General features: G+C 43.9%; 1 protein-coding gene across 11 annotated transcripts in view; it reads left to right on the top strand.

Annotated features, from left to right (window-relative positions):
- LOC144471129 (CUGBP Elav-like family member 1-A) overlaps positions 1-25859 on the top strand; it is a 359655-nt gene that overhangs the window by 237131 nt on the left and 96665 nt on the right. The window lies entirely within an intron of this gene.

The raw sequence follows: 25859 nt of genomic DNA on the forward strand, positions 1-25859 counted from the left end.
TTAAATTGACTAGCAAACGACTAGCCCCGGCCGTGATAGCCAGACGCTCGAGGGGGCGGTACAAAGAAAAGGGAAACTGTTGACGGAGAGAAAAAAGAGCGTCCGCGAAAGAGAAAGAGAGATAGAGATAGGAGAGGAGCCAAAGAGATAGGAACGATCTCTGCTTCCTGCCGAGTAACTGGACTCTTCTAATGGATCGGCGCCCTCTGTTTAATGAAATAAGAGGCGTCGGTTCATTATTGAACAACGCTTGCCAATAAGAACGAGACTATTACCTACAGCGTCGAACCGCGTGAAACGAAATCGTTCGAGAACCAAGAATAATTACACTCCCGCGAATATTCAACGAAGAAATGCCTCGCTAATTGGTCCGTCGAGAAATTCTCAAATAACTTAACCCTTTCTACACGACCATTTATATACGACCATGTATATAAATAACCATTATTATTATTAATATTATTATATTATGACCATTTATATACGAAGAGCGTATCTATACATATTGGACGTTCCTACCATGTATATAATTTTATTCCATACTTTTCTCAATCAACGAACAGTTGACTATAATATTTAAAAAAATAAATTACGATTAAAAACTTTGATATTTTAGAAAGCAAAATGATATTACGAAATATAATAAATATCATTGTAAAATTTAGAGAAGAACAACCTTAATGTCGACTACTTGGTAATGCGCTCTATAGCGAAAGGGTCAATGTAAAGTGAACAAAAGAGGGGCGTCGATCACCTCTCGGATCGGAAGATGATCCGACCGTAAAAAATGTGGAGCCGCCACTCCCGGAATCGCTTCGAAGTCCTGGTTCCGCTCGTAAGCGTGTCAGTTCCGTGAAAGCAATTAATTAAAACGATCCGTTTCGATCAAAGGAGAATTGATCGTCGATCTAACGAACGTTCTCTGCCACCGGTCCCTGACGTAGTCGAGTTCCACGGAGCGATTAGGCGTCACGGAGGGATCCCGATATAATCATCGAGCGAGCACGAACGGGAAAGCCGGAGCGATTATGATTCGAGATGTCGGCCGGATCAGCGAATTTCGGTCGAGGATGGCGACGGAAGGGTGGAAGGGCGGGGGTGGTTGCGGAGACAGGATGACGGTGGTGGGAAGAGCGTCATCAACGAAAAACGGGAACGGCGCCGCGTGAAGGAGCCAGGGCTGGAATGACGGTAATGAAATTGACGACGGCTCGTCGGATGGGTTTTCCCGGCTGGTTCTTTTCCCGGGGCCTCCGTCGGGCCTCGGTCGGGCCGAAGAGCGAGCGAGCGAGCGAGCGAGCGCGGCACTTCGCACGGACGTGGAACAACTTAAATTAAGAGGGAAGAGACGATGCTGGCCCTTTTTTGTCCCGGTAAACGATCATCCTTCTGGATGATCAGGGGTCCTTGTAACTGGTCCGCGCGACTCGTGACTCGTTAGAAGAAGATCGTTTCCTCTTTCGTTTCCCCGGGACCGAGGAAAGCAAAGTCACGTTCGTCAACCGCAGCAGGCGATTGCTCTTTCCTTTGAACGGTTGCCCCAGTTTTCTCCTATTGCCGCTCCCTTTCTTCCCCCCGGACCCTGGCTCTTCTCTCTCTCTCTCTTTTTCTCTCTCGGTTTCCTCCCTTTCATCCGCCCGAGAATTTCCCTTTTTCTTTCCCCTTTTTCCTCTCGGAATCACCAGCGGCCGGTCGAGCACCCGTTCCGGCATTATCATCCCGCATCTTCTTCCCCAGGAGTCTCGTTACTTCGACGGTAGACGCCGGTTTTTTCGACGGTCGATCGCCCGAGAGATTAACGTCGCGCCCCGTACACGCTTCCTTGGCCGATTTTGCCAATCACTCGGCGACAGCCGAACACTACGCTTCGCGCAGTAGTATCGCGGGCGCGCAGGTATCGAAAGGTATATCGATCCGCTTGTAAGCGGTCTTCAAAGTGAATAGCAATCGATGCGTTCGCAGTACTAAGCCTAATGTCTCGTGCCATTTTCGGCGGCGCGTTTGCTCGGTTATGGGGGTGGCCAGATAGTATTATAGCGCTGCGCGGAGCCCTGTTTCGACGCCATCGAACGAGCGCCATGGGACCGAATCCGCGCGTATCTTTTGTCGCCCGGCAGTCCTCGAACCCGACAAAGTTTGCCGGCCGACAAAGGGGGGGAGGGGGCGTCGCGCCCGTTCAATTATCGCGCGTAAACGACGACGGGGATCCACGGAGCGTAAATATTGGTCGGTTTTCGGGAACGGTCTCGATACACGGATCAGCCGCGTGAACCAGGTCATTCCGCCGGCAGCCAGAAGAAAGGCCGCCAGGGGCGAAAAAGCTCGGTCGATCTTCCAGCCGGGTGATATCGCTTCGGCACCTTTACAGGGTTCACGGATCGACGTGCCACATGACCGAGAAACAGCGGAAGAAAGAGGAGAACGCGCGCGGGGAGGGGGTGGTGCGCGGAGTGGCTCGAGAAGAACCATTCGAAGCGGATTTAACAGAAAAGCGCAAAGAACCGGCACTCCTCTCGCGGCTATTCATGCGGGGTTACGATTTATAACTGCGCCCTTCCATACCTTGCCTCCTGTACCTGGTTTTCTCCGTTTACAGACAATAACAAAACAACCTTGCCCCTATCTCTCTCTCTCTCTCTCTCTCTCTCTCTCTCTCTCTCTCTCTCTCTTTCTATCCTCCCTGCCATTTTGCTTTTTCCTATCGGCTTTTTCTCTGTTCGCCGCGAAACACCGCGGTAATATTAGCCGCTTTCTTCGCCGTCCTTCCATTCGAACATTTAACGTCGTTCCTATCTTCGAGGCGGAAAGAAGCTGCACAATTAGTTTGCCGGATAGATTCTTGAACTGTCTTCGTTACCTCGTAGCACAATTTAAATGGCTGCGATGGTTAAAACTTTTTCGGTTGTAATGATTTCTTAAAAGAAAATGGAAAGCATACGTTGTGTGTTAACCCTTTACACGTTAAATAGTGTTCATATTAATAGTGTTAAATTAAATAAAAGTTAAAAAATTGTTGAAATTGAAACATAATTATCACATAAAATGGAAATGCTATAATATAAGCAAAATTATTTAAAATTTGCCTTAAAATAGCTTCGAGTGCAAAGGGTTAACAATACAAATTATTAACAGAAAATACACGTTAAGTATTAACACTGCATTTATATCTGCTTAGAGAGGGAATTTCTCAACAAAATAGAATTTATATTTACCAGATGCCTACTCTCGCCCGACTGGTTAATACATTCGCGACCAGCGTCACACATCGACGCCCACGATTTTATATTCCGCGAAAAGAGCATCGAATTAATTTCGCGAATATAATTACTGAAAATTGTAACACACGGCATGCGATATTTAGGGAATGCGCAGCTTCTCTTTGACAAAAATTCTATCGCGTTTTATAGGAGGATACTGTGTGTTTTAATACGACAAATAAAATGAATATAAAGCAATATAAAATAATATAAATATAAATATCGACGAGGAGAGATCGAAATTTCATTGTGACCCCTTTTTTCCTCTTTTATTTATTATCGGATACTTATCGGTCCCGTTAACCTCAACAATTTTTAATAATTATACGCGTAACGTAAACATAATCTATCTGTAAAAGAACGATATATATTATTTATACTTAACAGGTTATTACTAAAAATTTCGATCGAGACTCATGAAAGAACGACAAAGGTCCAAACATTGCTAACGAGAGCACAGAATTTTAATTCCGGCTGACGAGAACGAAAATACATTTGGATTTATTTTCGAGCGAAATTGGATTCGGTTTCGAACAGGTCGCCGAGGACAGATTTAAAATTTTAAGTGGCCGCGGTAAAAGAGAGCGGAGCGTCTTTTCTGCACGATCCGATGATCTTTGATTTAAATTCGATTCGCGGTGTCTTTGAACGGAGCCACGGCGCTCGCCTCGGTAAATAGAGATCCCTGTCGGCTGTATCTCGAAATTATCCTGGCGACGCATCCTCCCTCCCCCCTCCCCCTCCTCCTCCCCTGCCCCGGTGCGTCTCCGCGCCCTAAAACGCGGCATAAAGATCCCGGAGAAGCGAAAACGGTATTGCCGAAGCCGGAGGAGGGTGGCGGAAGGGTAGGGGGGTAGGGCGAAGGGACACGGATGGGACGGCGAACGAATTTCCTCGACCGAGAATGTCGCACGAAGTGTCGTTTTACCGGAACTGCTCGAATGCCGGCGAGTTTGGGAAGAAATTACATCCCCGGGCTTTGCGGGCGAGCGATACAATTCGAGAACGCCTCGGGGCGGCTCGCGAGGATCTCGTGTTTATTTCATTGGCACTGCTTTTATTCCTACTTCGTTCCTAATTTTAAAGTAGAATGGCGTCTCGTGTCCCTGCCCGCCCGCGGAGTAAGGAGCAATTGGGAAGCCGTGTCTTCCGTACAGTTTTGCAATCCCCTGGACCTTCCTTTTTCTCGCTGTTCTCTGCATAACGTTGAACCCGGATGGTTACAACGAACGACGCGAGACAATACCTTTCTATTCGTTGACGAAACCGCGGCAAACTTCTGCCGTTGTTTAATACGAGAAAAGTGGCCGATATTTGAGCCTTTTATTTAGAGAGAGACTATTTTGCTAAAACATTGGCTGGATATTTTAATATTTACATTTTTACATTATTTATAATTTCATTTTAGTTAAGCCTCTAGAAAATATAACGGTACCAGTAGGTTACTAATTATAATAAATAAAGGGACTTGGGCCATTTTTCAAATAAATGGCTGATATTCACCCATATGTCTTTGTTACTTTAAGGAATAAAAAATGTTAAAGGTTAAACGTAACTAGCTTCATGAACAAATGTCAAATATCTCAGAAACGATAAATATAGAACAAATGCTATAGCAAAAATTAATTGTAAAAGCAGCAATTGCTGTACTATAATTTTTATTTTCTCTTTCTCTACATATTACATAAACTATATTTCTCACGAATATATTACTAAAATAAAATTTGTCTGCACCATCAAGACAAAACCCAAGGGGGTGAATCTACAATATATGAAATCTGTCACTGGCAAAATAAAATTCCCCAGAAACAGAAGATAGGTTTGAAATTCTTCAACGCGTCTGATCATGATTGACCTTTTCTACTTCGCGCACCGAGCTCGATTTTCTCAAGAATACAGCATCGTGCTCGAAAATATTATTCCACATTCTCGATTTCATTTTTCACGCAGTATCGATCGGTATCGCCGACTAGTATCACGAATATCGGGGACACCGTGTACGTATCGGACACATTGTGTCCGCAGGAAGCAGTCGATACCCACAACCAGGTAATATTACAGTCAAGCAACCGTGTGCCTGCACATTTGTACAGCGGTCCCTGGAACGGTGTAGCCGTAACTTGCCAGCGCCGCAGAGGTAATAGCTTTTCCTCCGGTCGGCGAGACTCATCGGATTCCTATCGGATTCCTTTTCAGCCACCTTAATCGGGTAACGAACTATACACGTGCCGGTAACTCTAATAATTGGTACTTATCCGTCGTCTAGGCGGCCTTCGTGGAACCGACCAATCGGCCATCGATTTCCTATCGGCCGTTCCTTTCCAGCCCATGGAGCCCGGAGTTGCCAACAAACGCGAAACAAACCGGCGGACACACATCCGACGATTGTCAACTAGAAAAATCAGAATGTCTCCGAGGTCATCCTCCTCCCCAAATCCAATTACTTGATCTTTGTACGGCGGAGAAGGAGAAGGAGATAAGTTTAACCCCTTGCGATGTAATAACGAGTCAGACTCGTGATAAAGATTCCACTATCTGTTAACCCTTTGTTCTCGAATATTGACTCTGAGACACCACTCTAAAATTATTCTATCACGCTCCAAAATAATTGTTACACTAACAAAGTTTAGATTTTAAAATCTGTTATGTTTAACAATTTAAAAAATTGTTAACTGTGGCACGAGTTACAAGAATCAATTTCATATGTATAAAATACACTTTGTCAGGTAAAATGGAGATGCTATAAGCTAGAAAAACTATTTTCGATTTATAGTTAAAATGGCTTCGAGCGCAAAGGGTTAACCCTTCGCCGTATAAAAATTGAGTCTCTATTGTAAGAGCAAAATCCTACTCGACGCCTCTAGGATGCGACGTTTCGTGGACAAACAGCTTTGGTTTGTCGGAACGTCACGGGACACGCGGCGTAGAAAAACAGATTTATTTGCGAGCACCATGGGTTCCCGTTCCCGACCCGGCCCGATCGAATCCGAATTCCAGTCATTCGATCGCCACGGTGGGAGAGACTGCAATTTCCTGGCAGATAACGATTTTCCACTTGAATTATGCGCCTTTTCGATAGCGATTTTTCGCGGTGATGTGGTTTTGGAACAGAATGGATCCATCAAGCGACGATCCCGCTGAAATTCAAGCGCGCTGATAAACCCGCCCGCATACATAGACGCAATATTCACCCGGCATAATCGAGATATCTATCCTGATGATAAACGAGCCAGGTAGGAACTACGATACGGGGCGAAGTGACGGCCGGAATAACAGATGTCCGCGCAGAGACATCCGGTACGCGTCTAAACCTTCCTTCCGCCTCTATGATCGTGAACCGATTATTACTGGACCGCGTTTATTGCTTTCAAAGCGTTTCTGTCGTCGCCGAGAGGCCCCCTACCTTCCCATTACTTCCCTTCTCCTCCACCGCCATAATTAAACTTGTCTTCGCGGCTGTACAACTGTTTATGCAAATATTATTAGTCAGCGAATCTGCCGTGCACCTGTGGATTATTTCACGGGTCCTGCTCTGCCGTCGACGGAGATCGATCCCTTTATTATACGGCGGCCCGGTCGTACGTCATCGTCGCGAGGACACCGTCTAACAATCCGGAAGACACTGTGTTATACCCACGTCACTGTCACCCGCCCGATCTTTCCGTCTCCTCCCTTTTATTAATATTGTTAAGGACTACGTAATATATTGACCGCTTTTCTATCGTTCGCCGGTGCCGATGCCACAACACTTCACGTCACGTGTGTTTGCCAACGCGGTTTATTACTTGCTGTTAAGAACAAAAATTGATGCAGTCGAGCTTTACGTATTTTCTTTGTCGTAATATTTCGTTAAATTTCGTCGACTATCTCAGTAAAAGATCCGCGCGAGATTCACGGTCTAATTATGTCATTCTAAAAATGATATAATTTTCATGCACCTTTCCGGGACAATATTCTCTTTTTTTTTCTCGTCTTTCATAAGAAACATTACTAGACCTCTCCCGCGAGAGCCGGATGAAAACTTTAATAACTCTAAAAGATTTTATGCTCTCTTTATACCGTGGACTTTATCTCCCACGTTTGAAATGCTAACGCGCTCTCCGTCCGCGAGATGATGATACGGAGAAACTTGTACGAATCTATGCCCCGCCATCTGATACGCCATCTACCTGTCTACTGTAACCGAGACGAGTTTTACAAACCCCTCCGCGCCCCACCGTCGAAATCTGTAATATTTTCTCTTGGTCCGAGGGTACGTGGATTATATGTTAAACACTGTTGCTATCAAATCTATAATATATAGATTTAGAGATAGATAGCATGATATTAGATAAGGCACGTAATGCATGGTGGGACATTTTTAGACCCACCCCTTTGTATTACAATGGCTGCGTTATTGTTGTGTTCATTCGTGAATCCGTGTATAATTATTAATGTTTTACGCTTTTGTATTATGTGATTCCTCTGTTAATAGAAATATACGAGTTGTATTTAATTTAAACCGCAACAAAATCCCTGTGCCGCATGGATATATCTGTTCCCTGAAATCCTGCGTCTCGGAGAGTTAAACCGTGAAGAGGAATCACTGATATTCGTTTCTAAAATGCGACAAGTGAGAGAAAAGGGAAATTTGAAAGAATACCGAACTGGGTCACGGAGGAAGGGCCGGCGACGCGGGATCTGTCAGCGTCCGTCGTTCGTGCGAGTAATCGACTATTAACGCGTGATTACTCAAGTCCAGGAGCATCTTAACGGGACGGCTCGTTTGCTTGTCTACGACTTCGCAGACAGGACACCTGTTTCCTGGCCCCTTCTGGCGTTGACGTCGACAGTTCCGTTTATTATGCGGCGCACAGTTGATCATGGCCGGCCCAGCAGCCAGCTGGCCGCCTTAGCAGCCTACTTGGTGTACTTAGCGGGCGCGCACGAGCACTTGGCAACGAGTGCTCGCGCGCGCGCGCTCTCTCGCTCTCTCGCCCATGCACGCTCGCGTTACGCCATGTGCGTGCGTGTACACGCGTTTCATGCATCCAAATTAATATCGGCGAGATTAGTGGAAGCAGTGACTAACTAACTGCCTGTTGGCAATTTCGAGCTGCGCCCTGGTACTGGACACAGTCGGATGCCGTGCCGGTCAGCAACGAGGAGAGTCTCTCGATTAATCTCCTTAGGACCCCGGACCAGATATTGAAACTCCCCGCATGATTAAAGGGAGTGTAGACGCGGTCTCCCTTTCCCGCTCCCTATGCCTCTGTCTCTCTCTTTCTACGTCTGTTTGTCTTTCTCTCAGTCACTCTTTCTCTATCGCTATATTTCTCAGTTTCTCTATTTCTATATTTCTCAGGTTCTATATTTCTATATTTCTCAGTTTCTCTATTTTTATATTTCTCAGTTTCTCTATCTCTATATTTCTCAGTTTCTCTATTTTTATATTTCTCAGTTTCTCTATCTCTATATCTTTTAGTCTTTCTTCCTCTATCTCTATATCTCTCAGTCTCTCTTTCTCTTTCTCTATCTCTCTGTGTCTTCCTCAGTCTCTTTCCTCTAGCTCTATATTTCTCAGTCTCCTTTCTCTAACTCTATAATTCTCAGAGTTTCTGTCTCTATATTTCTCAGTCTCCTTTCTCTAACTCTATATTTCTCAGAGTTTCTGTCTCTATATTTCTCAGTCTCCTTTTCCTAACTCTATATTTCTCAGAGTTTCTGTCTCTATTTTTCTCAGTCTCTCTTTCTACAGCCATATTTCTCAGTCTCTCAGTGTCTCCATCTATATTTCTATGTCTCTCTTTCTCTATCTCTACATTTCTCAGTCCCTCTTTCCCTTTCTCTATGTCAATCTCGTCACTTTTCCCTATCCATCATTCTCAGTCTCTCTCTCTCTCTCTCCATCCATCTCTCTTCGTCTCCCTTTCCCTTTCTCTCTCGTCTGTAAGCGATTTTCTTAGACATCTCGAAAAGCAATTTCAAGCATAACGGGCAAGGGGAAGAACCCGTGTGTTTAATATCGTACGGATTACCGGGTTCTATTCGTCGCGAATATCCGATCAACAGAGAAACCCGGCCGCGTATCTAGTTCTTGTTAGAGCCTTTGGCTTGTTGGGCTTTGGCCCCCGCGTGCTTTTCTTCGATGCTTGGGAAATTGAAGTTTCTACCGAGCAATCAATTTCTGCGGGCAACAGTGACGGAAGCCGGCGCGAAATTTATACTCCTCCGTTGCACGTGTCGGACTCTCTAATCCCGGGTCGCAAGCTCTCGCCGGCTATACACGAATTTCTCAATTTGTTTGCCACCAATAAATCTCCGCGCGCGAATCTTTCTTTCATTCCGCCGGGACGGAACTATTGATTCGCTTGGCCGCCGATCGGATACCGAACAACACGTGCATTTAATTATTTCGGGGAAATTGTTTTTGCGGAATATATTTGTTTTTGCGGAGCACGTTTGTGTTCTAGGAATTCAATTGTTTTTGTGGAACCAAATTATTTTTTAGAATACAATTTGTTTTAGTGCAATGCGTTATCTTTATGGAGTACATTTATCATCGTAGAACACAATTAGTTCTGCGAAACGTAATTATTGTTTTAGAACACAATTATACTAGTACCATGTAATTAATTTTATAGAATGTAATAAGGTACGTGATGTTAATAAAAATAATAGTAATAATAATAACAGAGGAGGCTGGGACAAAAAGATTCAAAGGTTGGTTTATAAAAATGCAATAGAAACAGAAGATTAATTTTAGTAATGTATATTAAATTAGATTATATTTAAATTAATTTTGGAATTATACTAAAAATTCATTTACTATTATTTTAAATACTGATGGAATATTTAAAGGAATTCGTGAATCACTAATTCAACAAGTAAAACCTATATTTTTGCAATAGGAGGATCTTTTAATCCAAAATTTCTCTAAACCTTTTAATTACAAAATATTTTTCGCGTTTTCCTAAAATGTTTATCGCTCGGAGGTTCATTTCGCGGATAATAACCCGTAAATATCGTCGGATCGATAAATGGAGCACGGATCGCGCCGTAACATATTTTCGATAGAGAAATTCCCTGTCATTGTGGAATAGGCTGCGCCGTAAAAACGCGGTTTACGAGGGACTGCGTGTCAATGTTTAATAGAATCCCTTGGCGGCGACTCGCGGAATTGATCGGCCGAATATGCGTAAAAGCGACAGCTCGTTCCGGTGAGCGTGCTTGAATAATCGCTGCGCGAGAAGGTGGGGGATGAAAAACGGGGGCGAGGTAGAATATAAGCTAAGCAGCCGAACTCCTTCTAAAGAATATTATCTCGCGGAAGGAAGCCATCTTTTACGCGCTCCGAATACTAATGGCGTCGCCCGGGGAACGGATAATCGTGTATTTTGTACATCTGATGGAACAACAAATCTACATTCCAACAATATATGAATAGAAAGAGGTCTGTACCGGCGCTACGTTTTAGGTCAACGACTATGCTGTTAGGCAAAAATGTATATTTTAGTATGAACAATAGAATACGATATATAGAATGCAATGCTATACAGTACAATACTATATTGAATATAATACAAATTAGTTTATTAATCAAATTATGTTCCCCTGGGCTTATTATTAATTTATACAATACCATGCTATATTGCATACAATAGAATTTATACAATGCAATCTATATAATACGATACTATATACAATGTACTATATACAATATTTACTATAGTATATTTACTGTAGCATGTTACATTAGCACAGGTCTCCTTTTAACAATATTTAATACACAGTCATTAACATTATATAATACACAGTTTCCTTTTAACAATATTTTGAATACAATAAATAAAATAAATATAACTATGTTGATACTTATTTTATGACTCTAATAGATTAAATAACATACTATCAATAGCAATATAAGGTTCCAAAAATTTTAACAATATTCTCATATCGTTTTCAATTTACCAAAACCGTGAAACAATTAGTATATTTCTACTTTGATTTTATTTCTCACAATTCGCGCAAAAGATTTTTATTTCGAGGATCCGCGCCCCCGAGCATGATCTCTCATGGAACATTAAATGCGCTTCTCCGCGCTCTATTTGTTCCGGCTACGCGTACACCGTCGTCCCGCTCGTCCATCAGTGGAATATTCAGCGGCAAAACGCGGATAAAATACAACAAGCCGCGCGGAGAAAAGCGTTGTTCTTATAGAAAGTGATCTAAAGTTTCGATTGCCGAGAGTCGCCCGGGAAAAATGACACGGCGTCGCGAGGTGAATACGGTTCGTTGCCGGGTCTCTCCCGTCTCTCACCCTCTCCACCGAGTGAAAATGAAAATTTTACATATCCCGGAATGCCCCGCGATAACAGTTTCCTCGGGCAGCTATAAAGATGCCGTGTGTCGCAAAGTGCTGTATTCGAATCTCTCTTCGTTCCTGTTTCCGCCGCCGCTGTCTCACTCTTTTCACGCGGACGCGGACAAACAGGCGTCTATGCGCGGCCTCGAAAAAAATCTCGCAGCCGTCTGCCATCATCGGAATGAAAAATGTCCGACGGCGGGACAATAAGTAACCTTTTGAGTTGGAACAATTCCGTGTTTCTTCGATGTTAGGAATAAATTAAGTTTAAGAATTTTGAGATGCTAGGGGAGACTGGGAGACGAGCAGCGAAGATAACGCGAGGTTCACGAGATCTAAAATCTAAGCTTTTGGTAAGGTTTATTTTTCCTCTTTGCGAGTATGCATCGTATAGAAATTCTACCTGGAGCTCATAAATAAAGCGTAAGCTACTTATTTGGTCGCCGAAGTTAATTTCGTCACCTTAAAAATAAGTTTCTTCCAACGCGATAGTTTTGTATGAAATACTGTACTCAACGCAGAGTTCGGTAGCGGCGCTATCAAAATTTCATTGCAATAATGAAACTTTGGACATGGATGTATAAAAAAAGCTCTGGTCTATCTACATCTATAATAGTATAGGTGCAGTAACTAAAAGAGTATTTGTTTAACTTGTTTTTAACATTTTATCGACCGAGTGCCTCGCGTATGTACCATCTTAGTATTCTCCCCTAACAATCATTGTTAATTCTAAATATAAAAATGTTTCACTCAAAGTAAAATTATTGTCACAATAACTAACATTTCTTAACGTCATTGTCGCAACAAATAACTCTTCACGCGCCTTCTTCGCATTAAATCGACCAAGCTTCTTCGAGCCAAAGCAGATTTTCCGAAGAAATCAAAATTCGTCAACGCAGGTGGATTCGAAATTTCCACGCGGGGTAGAGGGGGTGTGGAGGGGTGGAGGGGGCCAGGTACCACCGGCCGCGAGAAACAATACCGTGGCGAGAATCCGGGCCGGTCTCCCGGTTCTTTCTCTCAGAAAATTGCGAATCAGTCGCGTCAGCACGAATCGGTTCTCTCCTCGGGGGCATCGATCGAGCATTCCGCGGGAGAGCCGGTTTCTCTCCGGGCGCGTTCGGTGTTCAAGCTAGACGAATGTCGCCGGGAGTTTACCGCAATCAGCCGCGACAGGCAGGCATCGGGAATTCCGCGCGGACAGATCACAAAGCAGACGGCGAGGGAACGAGCAGGAAGTCGAATCGTCGATCGATCGTGCTCTCCCCCCTCCCCCCTCCCCCTTACCCCGCCACCGATACGATCGTACCACCGGCTTTCTCGGAACGTCTTATATTGACTCTCGGACCGCTCGTCCATGAAAGCTGCAGGCTAAGAAGACCGCCTTGGCCCCGCGCCGTGTTCGCCGCCGCGGCGGCTCGGGGAGAGAGAGAGATCGTAGCCAGAAGCTGCACCGAACACAGACGACACAGAGGAGGGGGCAAGAGGGGGGGGGGGGGAGTGGGAGCCCGAGATTTCCGTGATAAAACCAAGATTGCGATCCCTTGCCAATCCTAAGGATACCTTCGTGGGAATGAACGAAACTACGGACACAGGGACCCCCGGGGAGAGAGGGGAGGACCGTCTTTGGTATCGTAGTTCGGTGGATCAACCGCTTTTCGAGGCGTGCCGCCTACATAGACGGCGCACCCGACTACGTACCGGAAACACGAAACCGAAACGAGTCGACCATTCCGTATCCCCTCCCTCCCCCCCTCTCTAGCCAGACCCGCCAAGTTTCTCGTAGCGACGATTCGCTGGGAAGAACCGGAACAAGTCGCCCTGGCCGAGGAAGTGCTCTTGCATAAACAAATGTCGATCGATCCCGCCCGGCTCCTTTGTCCCCACTTCCGTCGAGCTTCGAAGATCATCACGCATTTACGAGATTTTCCTTTGCTCTCCGAAGTCGCCGCTCAACGATCTCGTTCATCGTTATCGACTCGGTCGCTTTAACCCCTTACTCTATAATAACGAGTCGGACATAAGGATTCAATGGAAGATCTATTAACAGGTTCTATGCCGGGATGCTTTTACTCGACTTTTCACTCTAGTCATTTCAATAAAACCTGCTGTATTATCTGTAAAATAACGTGGGAATTAATTCTTCAATTCTAGATTTTTATAAACTGTTTTTTAGGCAGTTAAATAAATATGCAAGCATGTACCATGGGTGGTACACACGGCAGGGGATGTGTTAAAAATCAAATTGAGTCTTTTTCATTATTAAAATGTAGAAACGGAAATAAATAAAGGCGACACAAGATACAATAATTATTTAGTTTTCTTAAGGAAAATATTGAGGACAAATATGGGCTAATCGACGCAACGTGAAAAATCAACAGATCGCGTCGTTTCTTGACAGTCATCTACCGGTAGCTAGCAAATCTCCTTGGCACTCGAAAGAGTTTTAAACGCTTTTAAGATCATGTATGCCCTTTATCGTTTAGAACCGCAGCACGTAGGAACGAATATTAGAGTTACGGCACGAAGGAATCGCGTAAGAGTTTGCATATTGGGTCGCCCAGAGTATCGAAAATTGATATCACAGTGAATTATTAGTTCGAAGAAGGTTCGAGGTTAGAGAGAGAGAGAGAGAGAGAGGGGGGGATTACGTCGCCGATACTCGGCCACGAGGCAGCGTAGGTTCGATAGGAGGATATCGATCCGGCTATCCGACAGGGCATCGGTTCACGATCGGGCCCCCGAGGTTCCTTAGAGACTCCGCCTTTGTTCTCGACCTAATCAGAGAATTTACGTTGCTTGATCGGTCAAAGGCTTCCTCCGGTTAGATCGCGCTCATGCGCGCCTGTATACATAAACACGTAAACACCTAAACGCGATGAAATACCGATTTCACTCCTGTTTGCTGGCTACAATGCGGCTGTATGTCGTAAGTCAAACGGCGAAAACCTATCTGGCTTATGACGGCGGTGTACTATAGCGGGACGCCGTTTCAGAGACGTGCAGGTGTTAACGGTGCTGCACATCGGGTCGAACGGCGGCGGTTTGCCTCCACGCGGGGACACCGTGTTAGAACTTTTAATTAGCCGGAACCGGAGGAGAATGGCACGCGGGCGTGCGCGCGCGCGCGCAAGGAGTGACAGATTTGGCGACAGGACATTTTTGTACCGCGTGCACGTATCAAAGCACCGTATTTTCGATGGTAAATCGGGCCCGCGGACGGAAAAGTTGCTGATTAATATGCTAATACATTGGGAGGAGCAATTGTCGAGCTGAAATTCTGTTCTTTAATGTATTAGCTGCTACGACAATGTGTATAAAATTGAGAAAATTGGTATAACGTTGTAGAGGAAATTGTGTATAGTATCTGCTATATGTGAATAATAGTATTAGTATAATAAGTATTAGTTTCTTTTAACACTTTGATTGTCGTTAAAAAATTGTTTACTCGGATTTCAACCTGAATTAAATAAAAACCGGAATTCTTTCCATATTACTTTATATTATTTGAAATTTCCTTCTTACCCTTATTAAATAATTTTCCCCTCTCAACCCCAAAAAAACGTTCTCCAATAAAACATAAATTCTCTTCTTCTACCCATCTTTAATTTATTACATAATTAATCCATAACATCAACGACCACTCGTTCACGACCCCTATTAATTTCAATGATCACATTAACACTCGAACGAATTACATTAATCGTGAAAATCATCCCTTTCCAGCAGCGTCATATCGCGGCAATTAATTTTTCGAGCGCGCGCATAAAATTACTGACCCGAACGGCGAAGGGTATACACGGATCGGTGAAAGAAGATCGTAGTAATTAGTAGAAACAGTTGATTATCGTCGCAAGGGACGCGGAAGATATCTCGCCGGTCGATTTGCAGGCAGCGGCAACTGGACGGGGGGGGGGGGGGGGGGGGGGGGAGGGGAGGGGGGGGGGGGCGAGAGAGGGGATGGTTTCGAAAAGGCAGCAACATTCTCGCGGATAAACGATCGCTGATACCCAACCGTGCCAGCTATACGACACTCGTGCTGCCGATCCCAGGTGTACGCGGGGGAGAGGAGGGGGGGGGGGGGGAGAGGGACGGCTGCTGCTTCGATGCCGATGCGTGATTAGAGCCCACAGGGAAATCTAGCAGCGACATGCTGCGGAGGTAATGCTCGCATCTCGCAGCAGCCCTCTCGCCCACCCCCACACACCCTCCCCTCCGGCATACCTTTCCGCACTTCCGGTGGCCCTCCTCGGTCCCCCCCCTCGCGTTTCAGTTCGGTTCGTTGCTCTGTTCCTGATCAAGCCCTATCCGTCGCTCCGCTCGACCGACCAACGCGCGACCTGATAATTTTGGGCGCCGACCGCACAAACGATAATACGCGACCGGCAATTCGGATGAATCTAATTAGCGATCATTTCCGGGGTGAGGGGGTGGGGGGGCCGGCGGTGGCGCGCGGCGACGCGGGGAGGACGACGGGGCACCGCGGTTTTACATGGCACGGTATTAATAATCGACGGGTCGACACGTTTACCTCGACCCGGCCTTTAACTCCTTCGAATTGTTAACGCAGAAACAATTTCCAAACAATCTGTGCCGCGCCGTTCGAAAGAAAACATTTAACGTTCGCGCTCGTGCCCGGGAGGTTTAGCGGAAATAATTTGTTTGCGCGATGGTCGAGCTTTTGACAAATTTTTGAGTTGAGGGGAATTGAATGATGGGGACGTTCTTTTGGGAAATGACGTTGTTCAATGGCGTCATGTTGGTGGGCAGAGTTTATAGGGAATTATTAGGGAACAATTTCTGCGCATTTTATTGTATAATAATTTAAAAATGTAATATGGATTTTATAGTAATGTAAAAATGTAATATGGTATTTATAGTAATGTAGAAATGTATTGTGGATTTTATAGTAACATAAAAATGTAATATGATATTTATAGCAATGTAAAAATGTAATACAAAAATCTAATATGAGTATAAGATAAAAATGAGTATATAGAATGAGTATAAAAACGATATAAAAATAAAAATAATAACATTTGAAATAATTAGAATATTATAAGATGTTGAGGTTATCTGTGTATTATTTTCAACTGACTGAAATTGTTAAAGAAAGAAATTTTCATACCATTGATCTTTGATGCGATATTCATTTTACATAAAGATCCGCAGTCTATTTATGATAAACGAGAGGATGGAATATTGAACAGAAAATTCGCCAGTATAATTTAACCACTCAGCATTCTATTTTAAAGAACGATTTTATATGCGTTTTATCGATTATACTCGATGCAATTTCATTTAACAAGTCCTTCTAGAATTATTCTAAAATTTATGAATATATTTCACAAGAATTTTCACCTAAATTAAGAGAAAAGTATTTCTGTTGCAAGATGTAAATTTGCAACTTTAATCAAGCCATTTTTTAAAATTCACCAAAGTCTGTTTATCCTTTATATTATTCACTAAATAACAATTCACTTATTATTTCCACAGCAATTGTAAATATATAAGACTCTGAGGCCTAAATATTTCACATAATCACTACGCCAAATTACTATAATATATTATTTTATTTGTCTCTGAAACACCAACCCCTAAAAATCTCAATTTCCACACAAACACACTCAGGTTCACAAAACAGCTACATTTTATTCTTCACAAAACTATCGCCCGGATACCAATCCAGCAATTCGACATTATAATCCACGTGAATCCGCAAACCACCTCGAATCAGCGTCGAGTTCACGTTATGAAAAAGACAAGACTGCGTGCTTTTTGTACGCTCTCCGCGGATGAGACTGAAATTAAGAAGACGAACGGAAAGTGGAAATCGTCGGTAGCCGAAGGAAGAAGGGGGACGACTATGCTACGAAGCACGAGGATTCAATGATCGCGTGAAATACGACGCGAGCGCGGCATTGGCGACAGAGAGAGAGAAAGAGGATAATCGTAATCCCGGAACGGGCAGATTTTTATAGCGCGAAAGGATGCGGATCCGGGCGGCGCGCTCGAATATTTCGCGTTCGTTCGAGGAGAACACAGGAATGTGGGTCGTTGAAGAGAAAACATAAACTCGTCCGTGGTCGTAAATTGGTATCATTCCTCGCATATCTAGGAGGGACCGTGTGTTCTGGTTCCACAATTCCACGGGCACCGGGCGCGGGCACCGCCACGCGGTTGTGCGCGCCGTTGCACCTTTCGCCTGTCATCTTTCGCCCGCGTCCGCCCCACACCCCTCTTCGCCCGGCTACTACTACGGCCCGATAAGAGAGCTCTGGTAGGAGAAGAGGAGGAGAGGACCGGAGTAAAGTCCGCCGAGACATCGATAGAGATATCATCAAAGCGAACCATCGATCGTGTTCATAAATTCGGTGTCCAACTGGTACGTGCAACCGTCTCTCGAGTGACGTAGATTCTCTATCGGACCTTATATTTCTCTCGATTTTATTTCCTTCCTCCTTGACGCCCTTATCTCTCGGACCTCGTCGACCCGCTTTCCAAGAAGCTTCGCTCTCTTTTTTTCTACGAGCTCGCACGTCCGGTCGCTTCGCCTCGAACTTCCGGTCATTAGACTACGCATCTCTGTTCTATTGAGAGTAACAGCCAATGATTCAGGTAAAATTAGTTCTCCGGTTTACCCTTTGCCGTAATTTAACAAGGCCGACTCGTGATGGAAATTATTAGTAATAAATAATGTTGTTCTATTCTTTAAAATTGGAATAAAATTCTAATCCCTCGTTATTAAGTATGGATGTTAGTCTGTTCGTTAAAATTGGATTAAATTTCTAACCCCTTGTTATTAACCCCTTTCAGTATGACTCTTTTCACGCTGCGCTGATTAGCATTTACTTATCTTTAATACTGTCCTTAATTGACTATTTAATTTCTGTTTCTACCATTGTCTTTATTTACTTCCGTCTCTAGACTTTGACAACAGAAGAATTTAATTTTATATCGATTTAAAAGAAATTAATAATATTCATATTTAATAGATGGAATCTTCATCAAGAGTCTAACTCGTTATTATAATGCAAGTGGTTAATATTTAAGTATACAAGTAAATTCAGGCACGGGATAAACATTAATGTTCCTCCTAACAAATCGTGCCAATTGAAAAAATTCCAAATTACAGTGACTGTAAAGAAAATATTACGTCAAGGGGTTAAACGCCTCGCGAGCCACCGAATCCGCGAAATCCACGGTCTATTTGTCGCGCTTAAAGCCACCGTCGCGTCGTTAAAGTATTAAACAGATTCGTTCGTATCTTTTCCCGGTACGTACGAATCCCCAAGTGATATTATTCGAGGATCGATATATGGCACTAAAGTTCTCGAGTGGTGCCGCTGTGTTTCCACTTTACGGTTTCGCCGCGCCGCGCACGCCGCACGCCCGACATAAAAGTCTCTATAATCGAGAGAGCAAGAGACTCGATAACGACACTCGAATAGCTGTTGCCGGTGGGCTCTCGAATAAATGCGCGAGGTCTGATCGTATTGACTCGGTTAATTGGACATTTGCCGGTTAAAAGTAGCGGCGCCGACACCCCCGGCCGTAAACGATTCCGAAATCGATTATTCGCGAGCGGCCGGCGGCGGCGGCGAGATCTCTAACAGCGGAAAGTGTTGCCGTCGCGTAGCGCGTCGTTAATTAACTCTGACCGAGTTCGGGCTTAGAATACGCGGCACGCGGATAAAAGATTGAATAATTCCGGGTAAAATTGAATGCCGCTGCGACGGATAAAGGGTCTGTGTCATGTGTATTTTAAATATAACGCGGACCCTTATTCGACGCCTATCCCCCCCCCCCCCCCCTTGAATCGCGCGATGTTCGTTCGAACCGGGGGGTGGTTTACAAAAATCCGTTACGAGGGAAATCCTTGACGCGATAAAGTTGATGAAGCACCGGGAGCTCCCTCTCTCTCTCTTTTTCTCTCTCTCTCTGTATGTGTACGCCTGTGTGTGTGTGCAATGGGACGCGCGCACGGGTCAGGACATCCGTGTCCCAATTAACAGAAGCCCAGGCTGTCATTGTGGGGAATACGATCCATCTCCCCCGAAGGTGAGCTTTCTTCATCCCCCGTCTCGATGCTGTTCCAATGGGTCGACTCTGTGCACGGAGAAAGGGCAATGCATAATTCGCGGCTCGAACGACGAGCGTTTCACGCGCGGCGTGTCGCGCGAGTATAATCCGGAGTCCAATTAGCGATAATTACGACGTCAATTGGGAATTCCTAATGGTGACCGTGGCCCTCCCCCCCGGCAGGCGGCCCCGCGGCTTTCTGCCCTCGTTCGACGTGATTTTTGCAGACGGTGTAATTCGAAGCGCAAATTAAACTCATTCGTCGGCTTCTAACGACGCGACTGACCCCGGGATAAACGGATACCTTGATACGACTCATTATACGGCGCACGATTCGCGCCGGATCGAACGCGTTCGCGCGGCCGCTGCGCTCTGCCGCCAATCGAAATCCCATCCTTGTTGTTTGCCGTTCCACCTTTTTTTTATTCGGCGTCAGGAAGCAATTTTTTGTCGCGACTTTAGTCACAAATCGTGGAGCCGCTGCTCGTTCCATATAATTGCCGTGCGCTCGAAGCGGATCGCGTCGGGCGACCTGTCTCGGACTAATTTTTATCCGCGTGTAGTGTAGGGTAGTTGTTTGTGTGTTTGAGTGCGAAGAGTTCGATTTGAGGGTAAAGGGATGGAAAAAATTCTGAATTAGTATTTGGATAATAGTATAAATTTGATTTCTATTTTTTAATGCATTTTAAGATTGTCATGTGTAGTGACTTCCAAAAGTATTTGGACAGTGGTATAACTTTGACTTCTGTTTTTTAATAGATTTTTAATATCTGAAGGAATTTGTAAAATTAAAATACATTTCTGTCTCATTTACACACTAATATTGATTTAATTTAAAAAAGATCAAGCAAAAATTCATCCTAACATAACCTTAGAAATTTCTGAAGGTATATTAATGAATTAAAATAAATTAAGCTTAGAAGCTGTAACAAAACTATAACCATAAGCAAATTATGAAATAGTATAAAGTATAGTTAGAAAAAGACATCAATCGTAAATAAAAAATAATTTCTAAAACTTCAAACTTCTTAAAATATATAGTCAAACAATAGAAGTATAAATCTGGTAATAACAATTCAAAAACCATTTATTTATTTGTACAACTTTGGAACTTTATAAATCGTTGGAATAATTCTGTAACTTGAAAATTCGATCCCTTTTTTTAAATACTTTCAATTACCTAGATAATAATTAATGTGGTAGTCAAAGTTATGCTAATGTCCGAATAATTTTGCTAGTAACAGTACAATTGAACGTAATAAAAGGACGCGCCGTTATACAAGTTCCCCAATTATGCGAAAATACGCGAAAGGATAATATACCGTATTTCGGTCGTTTCAAACAAGACAATTGAATTTTCATAGACATAAAACAATGGAATTTAATTAATTTGTTTATTCTTTCATTTGAAACGAAATTCGGCAGGCTGTGGGCGGCTAACGTGGTTAGCGAATTTCGGAAGGTCGCGGCGGAGATAATACCCTAATTTTGGAGTCGTTTCATCCCGGAATAGCACCTGCTATTTTCTCTGAGTGATTCATCTGACCACTGCGGTATTAAAATATCATTGTTCGAACCGAACAGCTTGATCTAATCAACTGGGAAAAAGTTTTCGACAAAAGGAATCGCTATAGTTCGTTCGCTATAGTGATCAATGATTTAACATCCTAGTTCCGGATTTGTTTCAGTCTGGAATAGCTTATGCTATTTCTTGTCTTCCAGTCGATCGACCCGAATACCGAAAATACAAATGTTCTTGTGGAAGTTTAAATTAACCCGTTACCGTGCTTCAACGAGTCCGACTCCGTGGCGGAGATTTCTATTAACAAGCTGTTAGGTATGAATCTTCCACCATTTAGGTTAAATCGGAATCAAATTCTGTTCTCTCGTCCCTAATATTTAACCTTTTCCTAGCTTGCATGTTTATTCTCGGCCTGAAAATGCTATTTTTTTTATTTTTACATAAAATTCATGCATATCATTGCGCTGCATGTGTCGAAACTTTAAAAAGTAATTAACTCGTTCGCGGACCCGAATGTTGTCGCATTCATTTTCATATTAAATTCATAAGCCACATTGTCATGCATTCAATGCTATATAGCGTTTATTTTTAAAAATTTTTATGCACTTTAATTTGATATGTATCGACGTGGACGCTGTATATACAACTCTTAAAATATTCGAGGATTCTGGAAAAATATAGCTAATCAAAATTTCGATACTGCAATTAGTTTAAAAATAAATTAATTGTACATTTTCGCAGTTTGTTCAAACTTTTACTCTCCGCGAACGTGTTAATATATTTTGTTATTTCAATATAAAATTAATTCTGACCAGCATGACACCTATGTAGAAATTTAATAAGACCTTAAAGGGTTAAATTTAATGCAAATACATTATGAATATAAAGCATCTTTTTCTTCTAGGAAATAATTGCAATCGAAAAAGTTCTACTCATTATGATTGTAAAAAAAAGTAGTATGGCAAGTAATTAACCCTTTGCTCTCGATAATAATACTATACATAGAACAGGAATAAATCGCCGCGTCTGACCATTGCACACTAATTCTACTTCTCGCCATGCAACAATTTCCCTGGCTAATAATATTTCCATTTTGTATAACAAAGTACCAACAATTTCGCTTTTAACAATTTTTCCTAACCTTCATTAATATAAACATTACCTTGAAACGTGATGTAACAATTTTAGTATCGCCTCGGAGTCACCGCTCGCGTTGCAAAGGGGTTAAAAGCTATCAAACGCAGACGAGTGGCATTATTCAGTAAAACGGTACGGAGATAATCGGTCGACCGGCGATGATTCGCGCGAGCTCGCGTTATTATTTCGTATGGCGGCCGTCGAATCCGAAACGTTGTAACGAATCGTCGATGACAAGTGAGCAATTGCTCCGATCAATACGGGACGATTAACTGCTGTTTTAGTAATCATATTATTATTAGGGTAACGAGTTAACAGGAAAATTGATTTCGATGTCGCGCCCGCGTTTCGTTCGCGGTCCGCGTTAACAGCCCGGTGCTCGCGCGCGGGGCCCCGGCTGAAATTAATACGTAATTGCGCGGGCTTTCTTCGTGCGGCGGTGGCGGCGGCGACGTCGGTTCTGTTCCGAATTTCTAGCCGGAGAGAGAGAGAGAGTTTACGCCGATTATGATTCGGCGGAACCGTCTGAACCCCCGCCCCCCGTTCCTCTTGAACCGCTCGAACCGTTTCAACTGCTGATTATGCCCATGGATTATCATTCGGCGCTCCCTGGTTGCGCGAATACAGCACGCGAGAGATTAATAAATTACGTACGGGTCCTTTGCTCGGGATCTGTGTGCGACGATTACGCGGATCCTTTAATGTTTTAGTAACGAAGAGTGTCTGGAGTTAAATCCCGACTAACCTTCCTTTGAAATATTACATTCGGAATCGCAAAGAACTCCACCGCGCATAGCGCTTTCAACAAAACTAAATCGATGGAACTAGAAAATCGTCCGATTTATGGGTGACCGGCTCCCCTTGCGATCTCTCCCTCTCTCTCTCTCTCTCTCTCTTTCTCTCGATAAACGAGAGTCGAACTGTTTTGCCATTTAATAATTGTTAAATAAAATTATCTACCCACGCAGAAACGCTTCCTCTCCGCGAAGCGGAGAAACGGGACCGTATCGATCCTCCGCGCTCGCCCTAAACCTCGTTATCCCGCGAACCCCTCGGATAAGCGAGGTACAATTAAAAAAAAAAGTTCGAAAATCTCCCCGACAAATTTGTACCTGTCTACGACGTAACGCGAGACCACCTACCACTCGACAAACCTGCGAATAAATCAGAGTTGCTCTGACCGCCACCCTTCACGTTCCGGTTTACCCTGGCTTTCGCTCTAACACCCCCGTGCTACACGCCCTCGGCTGCTCGCACGACAGTTCACCGCGATTCGTCAATGCTCGGGCCAGTGCTTGCTCGCCATTCGTCAATTTAATACCGTGTAGTCGATGAACCATAAAAACGTTCAACTTTGATCGAACAATCGAACGACGGCCCGCCCGATTTTTTCGCCCGCTAATTCGCCGGGCTCTATCACGGGAACACGGGCTTTTCGATAATTATGGCTTTTCCAAATTCTTCTTCGCGCCCTTATTCTTGTTCAACCCTTTCGACTCTTTCGACTCTTTTTTTCTCTTTCTACTCTCTCGACTATTTCGACTCTTTTTTCTCTTTCTACTCTTTAGGCTCTTTTTTCTCTTTCTACTCTTTAGGCTCTTTTTTCTCTTTCTACTCTTTCGACTCGTTTTTCTCTTTCCACTCTTTTGACTCTTTCGACTCTTTTTTCTCTTTCTACTCTTTTGACTCTTTCGACTCTTTTTTTCTCTTTCTACTCTTTCGATTTCTTTTTTCTCTTTCTACTCTTTCGACTTATTTGACTCTTTCGACTCTTTCGACTCTTTCGACTCTTTCGACTCTTTCGACTCTTTCGACTCTTTTTTCTCTTTCTACTCTTTCTACTGTTTCTTCTCTTTCTACTCTTTCTACTGTTTCTTCTCTTTCTACTCTTTCTACTGTTTTTTCTCTTTCTCCTCGTTCTTCTCTTTCTACTCTTTCTATTCTTTCTTCCCTTTCGTCCCTGTCTTCCCCGTCTTCTTTGAAGAGGGTACACGTGTAAAAGCAATTTCCTCCGACGTAGGAGAGGCGCACGGAAGAGAGACGACGGCCTCCGCGATACCCTACGTAAGTGAATTTTGATTCCGCCCGAACACCTGTCTGCCACGTCAATTAGACGTTCCCTGATAATATCAAATTTCTCATTTTCTTGGCTCGGTCGGCGAATTTTGTTACTTTTCAAGACCCGTCGCCGGAAGACGAGCGCGCGGTCGGAAGCACGAACGCGAAAACTCCGGTGCGCGGAACAAAATTTCAAGTTCGCCGCCGCCGACGCCGCCTTCGGCTGCGCGATATCGTGTTACGCATTTTTCAATTACGCACCCGTCGCGGTAGAACGTTCCGTTCGTCGGGTATCGAATATCTCGTTACTTCCGCGATATACCGTATCGTTTCGAAACTCGCGTCAACCAAACCACGGCCGGCAGACAAACTTACAATGCGATCGGCTTTCAATTAACATCCTTTGATCTTCGATTGATATCCTTCGATCTTCGCTACATTCTATCTATCTATCTTCCGTCTATCTCTGCCTCTCTCTCTCTCTCTCTCTCTCTCTCTCTCTTTTCCGTTTGACAGATTTGTATTCCAATCTTGCAGGAATACACTTCCATTAAATATACGGCATAGAAAGCGCAGGCTATTAAATATTAACGCTTTATCTGCCGTTATTGCCGCACCGTTCTATATTATTTACGCCAGCGATTCTCAACCTACGTTCAGCATTTCCCGAGTGAAATGCAACCAAATATCCACGACTCTGTATATACAAAAAATATTATTATTATTATTATTCTTTATTAACGGGTTAGTAAGACCTTTTTGTGTTCCTTGGAGGTGATGTATATATACATAGTTCGAAATACATTTAAATAATATGAATCAATAATATAATCAATGTTTTATCTTTAAATGGGAGTATACGTAATTATACTAAAAAATTATCGTAGATAAAAAAATATAATACAGCAAAGGGTTACGTTCCTCCTGGACAATAGGTTCGATCTTTTTTTCAATATTCCCCGAATAAATCAGCCGACTTCGTTTACGCCAATACGACGAACAACAGTCGCATAGCCAACATAGTCCGCCCAGCTAATTCGTCGGCCCGTTTGACCAATCGCCGCACCGACCGACCGTATTTCTATCGAATGAAGTTTCGACCGAGATCCAAGTGTGCGCAGCATTAGCGTCTTGGAAACGTTGTTCGAACGGCGGGCGCCGACGTGCTCCGTAAATATCGGTGGCGCTCGATCCCGTTCCGCCGGAAACGGCGAGTCTATCCCACCCCCACCCCTCCCCTCGGCTTTTTTCCTCGCAGCAAAGTAGAAGCAATTTGGCTCCGGCCATTCGCGTAATGTAAGTTCCTGCTGGAATTCGAAAGTTCTCCTCGTCGGACTGCAACCACCCCCCGCGCGGCCGCGCCCCCGCGCGCTTCTACGTGGACGAGAGGAACGTAGAAGGAGGCCCGAGATACCTATGCAGCTGCCTTATTCGTAAACTGCAACGCTGCCGGCTCCCC

The sequence above is a fragment of the Augochlora pura genome, chromosome 1 (assembly GCF_028453695.1).
Source record: "Augochlora pura isolate Apur16 chromosome 1, APUR_v2.2.1, whole genome shotgun sequence".
Lineage (NCBI taxonomy): Eukaryota > Metazoa > Arthropoda > Insecta > Hymenoptera > Halictidae > Augochlora > Augochlora pura.